The sequence below is a fragment of the Mus musculus genome, chromosome 6 (assembly GCF_000001635.26).
Source record: "Mus musculus strain C57BL/6J chromosome 6, GRCm38.p6 C57BL/6J".
Lineage (NCBI taxonomy): Eukaryota > Metazoa > Chordata > Mammalia > Rodentia > Muridae > Mus > Mus musculus.
This window is the reverse complement of record NC_000072.6, coordinates 122,242,454-122,254,281: the sequence shown is the minus strand read 5'-3', so window position 1 is coordinate 122,254,281 and position 11,828 is coordinate 122,242,454. Positions and strand designations below refer to the sequence as shown.

The 11,828-nt window shown below is 42.0% G+C and overlaps 1 pseudogene across 1 annotated transcript in view; it reads right to left on the bottom strand.

Moving 5' to 3' along the window:
* Positions 1 to 5,715: 5,715 nt before the first annotated feature.
* The window catches only part of Mug-ps1 (murinoglobulin, pseudogene 1), a 72,514-nt pseudogene continuing 66,401 nt past the window's right edge, over positions 5,716 to 11,828 (bottom strand). The window contains exons 30-36 of the transcript NR_027619.1: positions 10,308 to 10,526; positions 10,020 to 10,147; positions 8,883 to 8,973; positions 8,170 to 8,238; positions 7,266 to 7,368; positions 6,176 to 6,217; positions 5,716 to 5,860 (exon numbers count right to left, since the gene is read on the bottom strand). The product of NR_027619.1 is annotated as a murinoglobulin, pseudogene 1 (transcript). The remainder of the gene's footprint in view (positions 5,861 to 6,175; positions 6,218 to 7,265; positions 7,369 to 8,169; positions 8,239 to 8,882; positions 8,974 to 10,019; positions 10,148 to 10,307; positions 10,527 to 11,828) is intronic.

Below are 11,828 nucleotides of genomic sequence, written 5' to 3'. Positions count from 1 at the left end.
ACAGTAGCCACAAAGTCTACTTTTCCTTTCTGTTTCCTTGATGGGTAAAGAGGACGAACATTTTTTCACATTATCTGAAAATTTTTTCTGTTAACTTATGTGTTTATTAATGGCAATGATTGATACTTGGGTGTTTATTTTTTGAGCTTTCTTTCTTTCTTTCTTTCTTTCTTTCTTTCTTTCTTTCTTTCTTTCTTTCTTCCTTCCTTCCTTCCTTCCTTCCTTCCTTCCTCCCTCCCTCCCTCCCTCCCTCCCTCTCTCTTTCTTTCTTTCTTTCTTCCTTTCTTCCTTTCTCTCTCTCTCTTTCTTTCTCTCTCTCTCTCTCTTTCTTTCTTTCTTTCTTTCTTTCTTTCTTTCTTTCTTTCTTTCTTTCTTTCTTTCTTTCTTAAAAAAATAAAAATAAAGCAGGCCCATTATGTAGCTTAAGTGGACCATGAACTTACTATGTAGCCCAGGATAGCCCCAACTTGTGTTGTCTCAGCCTCCTGAGAGCTGGGATTAGGGGCATATGCCACAGGTCCATAGATTTTATATTTTCCAGATTTATATATTTTCTTTCTATAGTACAGATATAGTCCACACACACACACACACACACACACACACACACACACACACACACACACATTCTCTCTGCTTTTTTCCCATGAATATCATTTCCTGCCAGATGAGTAACTGGAAAAGATTGTCTCTCATTCCCTGATCTATTTCTTCACCCTGTTAGTAGTTGTTTCTTTGCTATTCAGTAGCTTTTTCTTTTCCTTTTTTAAAATTTTTAATAATTTTTATTACGTATTTTCCTCAATTACATTTCCAATGCTATCCCAAAAGTCCCCCATACCCCCCCCCCCCCACTTCCCTACCCACCTATTCCCATTTTTTTGGCCCTGGCATTCCCCTGTACTGGGGCATATAAAGTTTGCAAGTCCAATGGGCCTCTCTTTCCAGTGATGGCCGACTAGGCCATCTTTTGATACATATACAGCTAGAGACAAGAGCTACGGGGTACTGGTTAGTTCATATTGTTGTTCCACCTATAGGGATGCAGTTCCCTTTAGCTCCTTGGGTACTTTCTCTAGCTCCTCCATTGGGGGCCCTGTGATCCATCCACTAGCTGACTGTGAGCATCCACTTCTGTATTTGCTAGGCCCCGGCATAGTCTCACAAGAGACAGCTATATCTGGGTCAGTAGCTTTTTCACTGCATGGAATCGTGCTTGCCAATTTCTGATATTATTTCCTGAGATATTATAGTCCTATTAAAAATCTCTATTTCCCTGTATTTTCTTCTAGATGTTTAAAAGTTAAAATCTTACATTAAGGAACTTAAGCAATTATGATTGTTTTTTTTTTTTAATAGGGTGAGGGATAGGGACTGAGTTTTAGTCTTCTAGGTATGGGTATCCAGTTTTCCCAGCACCACTTGCTAACACAGTATCTTCAGTGCAGGCTTTTGGAGGCTTATGGAGAATCTGTTGATTGCAGCTGCCTGGCTCTATTCCCATGGCTCAGTAGTGTGTTTTGAAACTTCTTTCTGTTTGTGTGTGTATGTGTATGTATGTATGCATGTATGTATGTGTGTGTGTGTGTGTGTGTGTGTGTGTGTGTATGTATGTATGTGTGTATGTATGTATGTATGTATGTGTGTGTGTGTGTGTGTGTATGTATGTATGTATGTATGTATGTTTCTTTATAAGTTTAATCTTTTTCCTATGTCTGAGAAGAGAGCATCTCTCTTCCTTTTGACCATTTTATTTTATTTATTCTTTGGTCATCTTGCCCACCCCATGCTCCTCTCCTGATTTCATCTTTCTCCTCGTCCTCCTTTGTCATTTACTGAGTCCAATTAGAGCTGCCTGTCTGCATGGGGTATAGGGCCTCCCACTGGAGTATGTTCCCAATTTCTTATTTTTTTTAACATGGTTTTAATAAAATGAGAGTACTTAGATTTTTAACTTTTGCTGCCACCATGTGGTAATCTAGATACATACATATCTAGAACTTTATTCAGCTATCATGTATGTATTATCTACACAAACCATTAGGGAGATAATCATATATTTTTCTATTTATATTTGTTATATTTTGATGGCAGAAATACATTTACTGTACTAGATTTTAAACTACTATTTTGAAGTATATACCTACCTCTAACAAAAGCAAAAGCCATTGTAAAACTTGAATCCTTTCTGTACTTGGAGGGTGGGGGCAAGAGGTTTCAGCTACTTCTGAGCAGAACAGGAGCAAACATGCACACATTAAATAACAAGCAGCAGCACACAGAATATGAGACACACATCCAGCACATGTCATCCGTCTCTCTTAATAGTATTTATGCTTTAAAATCCCACTAATCTCCACCTAACCTAATTCGAATAGTCTACTATTCCTAATTCCACTTCAAAATAAGATACGCCCCCACCTAGGGATTCATCCCATCTGCAGACATCAACCCCCCACACTATTGCTGATGCCAAGAAGTACTTGCTGACAGGAGCCTGAGATATGGCTGTTCCCTGAGAGGCTCTACCAGCACCTGACCAATACAGAAGCAGATACTCACAGCCAACCATCAGACTGATCACAGGGAACCCAGTGGAAGAGCTAGGGGAAAGAGTGAAGGAGCTGAAGGAGGATTGCAACCCAATAGGAAGAGCAATATCAGTTAACTGGACCACGCAGAGCTCCCAGGGACTAAACCATCAACCAAAGAGTACACATGGAGGAAGCCAGGACTCCAGACACATATGTAGCAGAGGATGCCTTATGTGACGTCAGTGGGAGGGGAGGGAGGCTTGATACCCCAGCATAGGGAGATGTTAGAGGGGTAAAAATGGGGTCCCGTGTCCACTCGGGGCTAGCGCTGCTGGTCAAGGCAGGATGCGCAAACTTTTGACTGCGAGCACTCAATGGCAGCACCGGGAGGGCATTGGGTTGTGAGAAGCTGTGGGACCCCACTCAGGGGAAGGTGCAGTCTGAGGTCCCCACAGACCTACCAGAGTTAGGCTCAGACTCTCGGGCACTACAGACGCCTCTGGGTGCCTTGGAAGATCGAATTCTGGCGTCCCTGGGCCTCACAGAGGCCAGGGACTTCAGGTTCTCAATCTTGGACATGAGAAACGCTGCTGAGTGCATTGGAAGAGCTGAGTACAGAGTAGGGCCCATGGGAGGACTCTGGCCCGGGGCTGAGGGGAAAAAGGGTAGGAGGAGAGAGCTCTGGCAAGTTACTGTGAGGATGAGAGTTCTTGTTTTGCCTGGTGGCTTGTTCAGCAGGCAGCTTGGGTTGTTGGAGGCCCTGCCTGGAGCACAGGGAATCTCTCTCTAAAGACATGCTCCATTGCTACTACATGGTGGGTCCTGATGAGAAGAGGCAGTCCATGGTTTTAAGGCGTTTATTGTAGAAAGGCAGAGAGAGGGAGAAGAGTAGAGAAGTAGAGGCCTGATTCGGCCATGTGAAGGGGGGGGGGTGGAGGGAGAGGGAACAGAAGGGAGAGGAAACAGGAGGGTGAGGGAACAGGAGAGTGAGAGGAGAGAGTAAGAGAAAAAGTATAAGAGAGTAAGAGAGGGAGTAGGGGGCAAGCAGTCCCTTTTATAGTGGGCTGGGTCTACCTGGTTTTTGCCAGGTAACTGTGGGGAGGAGCATACCTGGCAGTTGCCAGGTAACTGTGGGGGTGGAGTACAGACAGAAAACCAGGAGCTTGGGGCATTGCCTATGTGACTGATGGCCACACATTTCTCTGGGGGTGGGGGGCAGGAATGTGGGAGGTTGTAGCTGCAACGGGAGTCAGGGGCCCAGAGTGCATGGCCTAACACCTGCTGTCCCTTAGGATCACCGGGGTTCAAGGCCTGTGCTCGACTGAGGACCAGGCTGTCTGTGCCTGGTCACTGTGTCACTGCCCCACAATTGGCTGAAACAATTTTGACTTTTCCCTAAAAATTAAATAACAAATATTCAGAAGAAGTCGAATATATTTATAACCAGTCTTCCAACGTTTCCATGAGATGTAATCTTCCCACCACCCCTCGGTTCCCCATTTGTTGCCCTCCAAAACCACAGGTGATCTCACAGTTGTGATAAAGATGAATGAGCCTCAACTAATTTCCCCAGTCTCAGAGTGTCAGAGTGGCATGAATAAACACTACCCTCTTGCTTCTCCTAGGACAGCCTTTTTCTTCTTCTTCTTCTTCTTCTTCTTCTTCTTCTTCTTCTTCTTCTTCTTCTTCTTCTTCTTCTTCTTCTTCTTCTTTTTTTTTTTTTTACTGGATTATGTGTCCGCCACAATCAACTTAGAAAGGGAAAGTTTCATTTTGATCGATTGATTGTCCTTGCTCCTTTAGGTTCTGGGTTGAGGGAGCACTGAGGTCACAGGATACAGTAAACCAAAGCAAAATAAGTCAAACTCTTACCTCATAGTCACCAAAGAAAAACAGTAAGCCAGTGAGGAGGAGCCAGGTGTAGCCCTGTGAGGACAACATTCAGCACTTGAAATCCCCATCACCTCTGAAAAGGTCACAATAACAACTACAGCCTTTATAACTAGGTACTTGTATTCAAGATTTGGCCCTCAGCCTGTGGTGCTATTGGTAGGTGGTGGAACTTTTAAAAGGGTCTGGCCAAAGGGCAACGGATAGGTCACAGAGGGGATTATGGGACTCTGTCCTCTCCTTTCTCTCTCTTGAATTCTTGTCCTTAAATGAGTAGATTCCCTCCCTGTGACATGCTGCTGTGCCAGAGGCTCCAGAATAACAGGGTAATGAACTGATAGGGTTCGAATCTCAAATATCTCCATAGGTTCATATGTGTAAACACCTAATCCTCAGCTGATGGTTCCCAAGTCCAGGCAACACAGCCTGTCATGGTGGGGGAAGCATAATGGCTAGGGATGTTTATGTTCAAGGCTGCAAAAGCTTGGGAAATGGATCCCTCACACTTCATAGGTCAAGAAGCCAACAGAATTTGACTGGGCTGAAATTCTTAAGCTTCACCCCTTTTACCAGCTAGGATTCAAATTCCAAAAATGTTAGACCCTTGCAGAACAGCACCAGCTTGGGACTAACCAAGTGCTCAAACACCTGAGCCCACTGGGGACAAAACAATAGATTTATCATTGTGGTCTTCAACATGGCACTCTGTCGGCCAGTCAGGATAGGCATTTTCCTGGCACTAAAAGCCTCTTTTTTTTTTTTTTTTTTTTAATTTGTAAAAAGTGTTTTTACCTGGATGCATTACATCCACCGTTTTCCCCCTGTGTTAGAAATTGAATCCACAGACTTGAAAATGGTCAAGTATTTTACCATCAAGCCATAATCCCTGCCTTTTGATTTTTTTTGAGAGATGGTATTGTTATGAAGCCCAGGCTCACTTGGCACTTGCAAAGTAGCCTGGGTCACTTTTGAATTTTTGATTCTCCTGCCTCATCCTCTAGAAATGCTCTGAATGCATGCCTGAATCACCATTTCTAGCTTGCAGTATAGTCTTGCTTCACTAATAAACCCATCATGATTGCCTTATGGAAGTAAGGTTGCCATGGTGTTAAGATTCATGTTTGGAGCTCTGTCTTCTAGAAGCTGTTGTAAACTGTTCCCCATGTTCACAATGCATGCTTTTCTGTTTAAATGTCATTTCAGTCATCACAAATGTGAGGCTATTGGGAAAAACACTAACTAAACATGGAGTACATTTGGATTAAGTGAAGAAATAATGACAGATAGAGACTCTCGAGAACTAGGCATTTATTTATAAAGCTTGTTCAGTATTTGTATTTCAGAGACAAACACAAATCACTATCTTGAAGATTCCTGGGTCTGGGGATTTCAGCAGTGCCTTCTCCATAAATAGGAGTTTCAAACATTTTGTTTGTCTGTGTATGGGGATAGAAGAAAACAACACATATGATGAGTATAATCTACCTGGGCACAGATAGCAGGGTTGTCTGCAGAAAAGCAAACTGGTAGTGATGGAGAATGGTTTCCTTCAGATTTTCTACTATAAGCTACCATACACTTTGATAAGGAAGTTGGAGAAGTCTTCTGGGGCTGGAATGCCAATTCAAATGTGCACATTTCTTTGTTTCCAATCAGTGATAATTGTTTGAGGTCATCTAACAAAAGTTCGGGGTAGTGTTGAGGGGAAGAAGGTCAGAGAAAGGCTTGGGGTAGGCATGCTGGGTGCTCACCTGAGCTGCAGGGACTGCTGTATTCAGCAAAAGCCACTTCATCTGAAAGACACAGGATTCAAACTTGAGAATGTGAGGTTTGGAGAGAGGCATTTGTGGAGGGTGATGTGTTAGGACTGACCGCTTTCCTCAATCAGGACCTGGATGATTGCTTAAAAGTCATCTCTCTGGGGACATCAGACAAACCAAACAAGGGAATTTCTTCCCTTGAAGCTACTGGTTGATACTTTTACCCTGGGCTAGCAAGATGGCTCAGTGGGCAAGAGTGCTTGCTGACATGCCTTATGACCTTAGTGAGTTCAGTCTTCAGGATCCACATGGCAGGAGAGAACACATTTACCTCAATGGCCCTCAGACCTCCAAAGGCACAGTACTGTGCCAGCCTCTCACAGAATAAAGAATCAAACATATACCAATACTGGAATCATTTACCCTGTGGAGAAAATCCAAGAGTGCTTCTTCTACAGTATTTGAGTAGAGTCGCAGCTGGGGTCATTTTACACATACATCCTTTCAGATTCTGTGCTATGTTTCTGTTTTTCCATCAATATTTCTTGAATTATTCTAGTCTGAAACATTTGGTATATCTCTTCACTTGTTAGCAAATCCCCCATTTAATTCCCCAGCTCTGACTTTGCTGTATATCTTTGGTCACCACTGTGCACACAGACTACAGTTCTCTCTCATCTTTTTATTCCTTCTGTAATTATTTGTACAATTCCTCATCTTCCCATTGCTGTGTTAATAGGAAGTGTTGTGTGCCTTTCAACCTAGAGTCCCTGTTTTGTAAAATGTTTGGTCCCTTGAGTTATGTGAACATGTTTGATCCGACATGGTTGCTTGGACAAACAGGAACAAGGCATCAGTAGATGAATAAACTCAAATTTGATAAATGGTTGTCTGACTTACATAATGGGTCAGTGGTTGAAAATCAATTATTTTTAACAGTGGGTATGATACCATATTCCTGTTATGTCAGCATTTGGGAGGCTGAATCAAGAGGTATGAGAATTTGGGCCAGCCTGGTCTACACAGTGAGGAACTGTAAATAAAACAAAACCACAAGGGTCCATCACCATTTCTTGCTCACCTGTCTCATAGTAGTCATAGACTTTCACAATGGCAGGCTGCAGGTTCCTTACTGGGATGTCTTGTTGAATGATGAAGGAGAAGGCTAGTGTCTGATTGGTCACCTGGGAAAGAGAGGAAAACAATCCAGACTCAAGAGAGGGACCAGTGTTTTTCTTCAGTTTTTCATTGGATAGCAGTTAACCTCACAGTCAAGGTCTTCTTTAAAGGCCCACCTATGTGGATGGTGATATGGATTTCAGACTGGGGATTGGGGAAACTGAATAGAGGCTCCTGGGTGTATAAGAAGCTTTTCCAGTCTATCAAACCATTTCAAAAGTCCATATTCCTCCTTAATGTATGAGATTTGACTTTGTCCATTTTAAGAGGCGGTAAACCCTTTGACTTGCTGACTTGAGACCCTCTGTGAGGTCCCAGCAATGAAGAAATAAGATTCAAAGATTTCTATTTTTGTTATATAATAATAATAATAATAATAATAATAATAATAATAATAATTAGTGTGTGTGTGTGTGTGTGTGTGTGTGTGTGTGTGTACTGATGGACCATAGAAGAAGGAATCAGATCCCCTGGACAGGAGCTACAGGCAGTTGTGAGTTGGTATGGATTCTGGGACCTGAATTCTGGTCTTCTGCAAGAGCATTATATGCCCTTAACTGCTGAGTCATGTGTCAAGGCCAGAGAAAAAGAAATCAAAATATCATGTAGTGTGAGGTATCGAGCCTGCAATTTTAAAGGATTCCTTTAGAATTGCTTCCCTTGTGCTATGCGCTTCCCACGTAGACTCACCAAGAGAGACACCTCACCTTGGCATGTATAGGAAGGTAGCAAGGATCCTCACCTGACCCACATAGATCAAGGACTGTCAACCTCAACATGTCTAGGGAGGCAGGAAGGAATCGTACCTGATCCAAATATAATAAGACATTGTTGTTGCTCACTTCTGTTCTGCTTATGTGCTCTAATCTTTCAAGCTGAAAATGAGAGAAAACCCCCATATTAATGAAAAAGCAAAGGCCTTGGAAGGGGAGTGAGAGAGGCACATGAACTGTTGAAGTGAAGGTCTTAAAAAGGTGATGTCATTGAATTCATTTAAATGAACGGGAAGAAACTTTTCCAATAAGAATGAAAATATATTTTGAAAATTGTAAATGCTACTCTACTAAAGGCCCAACTGAATGTAGTAGTAGTAGGTATTTTTGACTTTATTTGAACATACAAATAGTCACTCATTTGGTAGTACTTACCCATATTCTCTGTGCTCTGCTATCAACCTTAGCTTGTTGTTAATTTTCATAGTTCTTCAAACATTTAAAACTACACCTACAATTCTGACATTTAATAATATTTTCCCCTGAATCACTACTGACCAGGATAATTACACTTTAAAAGTTATTGTCAGCTAGATTGTAGACTCAGTGAATTCAGAGATCTTTCTTATATTTCTTGTGCTGGCTGTTATCACCACCCATACCTATATCAGCATTTTAACACCATCCAAATGTGTTAAATTAGTGCTAACATTGCTTTGACACGGATGGGTTGACATAATTATGATGGTATTGGTAGGCTCTTAGTCTGATGATAAAGAGAATCTAGACATCTCATTTCTGTTTACCTTTTTCACTGTTGGTTTCAATGGGATGAAACCAGATAGCATCTTCACATCAGCAATCACCATGTTGGAGGCTGGCCGGCTGCCTGTGTAACTACAGACCAAAGAAATGGACAGAAGGAGTCATCTTAATAGTTTGAATCCTTCCTACTTTAAGGTCCAGCTGATATAGCCTGTGTGATTTTTCTATATTTTATAATACATGGCATTTACTATCAATATAAATAGACTGCATAACAATTTCATTTGGAGAGTTCATTAAAATGGCTGTGTCCTTCAAGCATGCTGGCTCACCAGCAGAGTCTGCTTAGCCAGTAAGAGACCTCATATCTCAAACAAGTATGTATGGAACTGGAGGGCTGATGGCTGACATTGTCCTTTGCCATACACACACATGCTGGCACACATACTCCCCCCACCCCCACAATCACACACACACACTCAAGCACACACACACTCACACACACACACATGCACACACACACACACACACACACACACACACACACACACACGCACACACACACACACACACACACACTTCCACAAGTATGATGATAAGTCACTCTGTGGATGTCTTCTTTCCATCCAAGGTCCCTTTGGTTTCTGCAGTCAGACCCCGTTGCTGGTTTTATTTTGCACAAAAATTTTCACAAGTGCCAGAAGAACTGTATATCTTTTTTTCTCTAGAAAAATGGAATCTTAAAAGATCAGGAAGGATATTCTTTGTTGGTGAAGAAGAATAATGTATGTTAAAGTCTCTTGGAAAAGAATAATGTATTATTTTATTATGATAGTGGGCAAGAAAGGAATCCTAAAAGTAGACTAATTAGAAATCATAAATCTATAAATCTTCATTGTTTATTTTTTGAAGTCCAGTATTCTTAATTATTTTTTTTACAGATAAAACAAAATGCTAACAAACAGACTCATTTTAGATATCTTTGAACCTGTTACATGAAGAGTTCTAGGAAGACAGCCTGATAGTAGCTGAGGGACAGAGACAGATGTTCATACAGGGACAAGACAGATGCTCATACAGAGACAGAGACAGAGGTTCATACAGGGACAAGACAGATGCTCATACAGAGACAGAGACAGAGATTCACACAGAGACAGAGACACATGCCTATCTCATACCTGATTTCTAGTGAGATCTGGAAGCTGTTGTGGCCTTTGGGGTTATTACAAGTTAGAGGTACTGTCTGTACCCGTAGAGCAAATGCAGACTGCTGCTTCTCCAAGTGCATGTTGTATCTCAGTGTAGTCTGACAAGTAGTGAACAGAAATATTTCACCTCCATTGCACTGTGTCCTTGGATCAGTTTTTCCCACTTTGAGCATAATGTGTGCAGGTAGGCAAAGTCAGACTTTCCATTTTGGGCAAGAAGGCTCACAGCTGTACACCCATAACTTCCCAGCATCTTACCTGAGCATACACACATCCTTCCCCTGACACACTGATGGTATAGTCCCCAGGAATGTCTGGTAATGGGACCTGCTGTAGTAACAGGCGATTACTGTTCTCTATGTGGAACTTTTGGGAAAATGACCCTGTAGATTGGATGGTCACCAAAGTTGTTTTCTGCCTTCTGGAAAAAGTCACTGCTCCATATTTGGACAGAGCATCAAGGGCCAGCACAGTGTCCTGATGGGAATGAATAAATACATTAAGGGTGGCATCTATTTGGAAGGTCTTGAGCTCTTCTCAAAGTTTGTTCTAGCTGTCACAAGCTGTCATGAGATTTTTTTCTCTAGTTATTTGAGTTCTAGACTTTATTTCAGGTTTTAATATAGAATACATACATTTGAGAGTCAAAAACATTCACATAGTTTTCCTCCTTGAAGCACTCTAGCCATCAAAAAATACAAATACAAATTAGATTTTCTCCTGGCATTCATTGTTTTTCTTCCTTTGTCTCTGGTTCCCTTGTTTGTACCCTCCATAATCCCACAAAATCAAAACCCTGCGCTCTTCGATAAACTTGCTTCTGTCCTTGCTGAGCCATCAGGACACACAAACAGCATGGCCAAGTGCCTGTCCTGATCCAATCTTATTAAACAGGGAAATCTATGATCTAGTGTTGTGTTTCACTTCCTTGCTCCTCGGTGGCATACTCTGGGGAAGTGTACTTCCCGCTCCAGAAAGGATCTCTGTCACATGATCCTTCCCTATCCAGAGAGGTCCAGATGCTACCCTGAGAACAGAGCCCAACCAGAGAGCAGAAACATGCAGTGAGAGTTTTACTGTCACAACAGGGACAGTCTATTGAAAGGAAAGATGGAAAGAACTGAACTGCAAAACATGGTGTCTAGTATCACAGAAGTTTTCTTTTTGTACATCGTATTTCCCTTTTAGAGGACTCTGCCACCTCGCTATATTTCTTTGGGAAGTAATTCTGATATGTCTGCCCAGAATACCTGGAGCATAAATTATAGTTATTGTGGTAGATGTGTATTTTCAGGGATGTGAGATATTATCTCTTGAGAGTTTTACGACTAGATGATAAAGAGAATAGTTTACAGTCCTGGTTGTTCCCAAGAATCAAGAGGTTAAGCAGGGGAGCAGGACCTCCTGCTGGCTTGGAGAAAGCCTGAGGGTGATCTATCCTTACATAAGATTAGGAGAGTCTGCCAGGAGAAGGGAAACAGCTGTACCTAAGGTCAGTAGGGAAACAGACATGTCGTTTGACCTTAGGTCTCCACATACTGCTCTAGGGCAAAGGAGCTATGTCTAGGATTGTGGAAAGTCCAGGATTTTTGCCATTGTCTTATAGTAAGAACTGGATTTGGGTTAGAAGTTCTCAGTACCATCGGCCTATTTCACTAACCATGGTATGAAGAGAACTCCTGTGGCTGGGCACAGGAACTATGGCAATTTGTTACAGGATATATCATCCATCACTTCCTACTGACAGAAAACATCCTAGACTAACATTTCCTTGTTCTT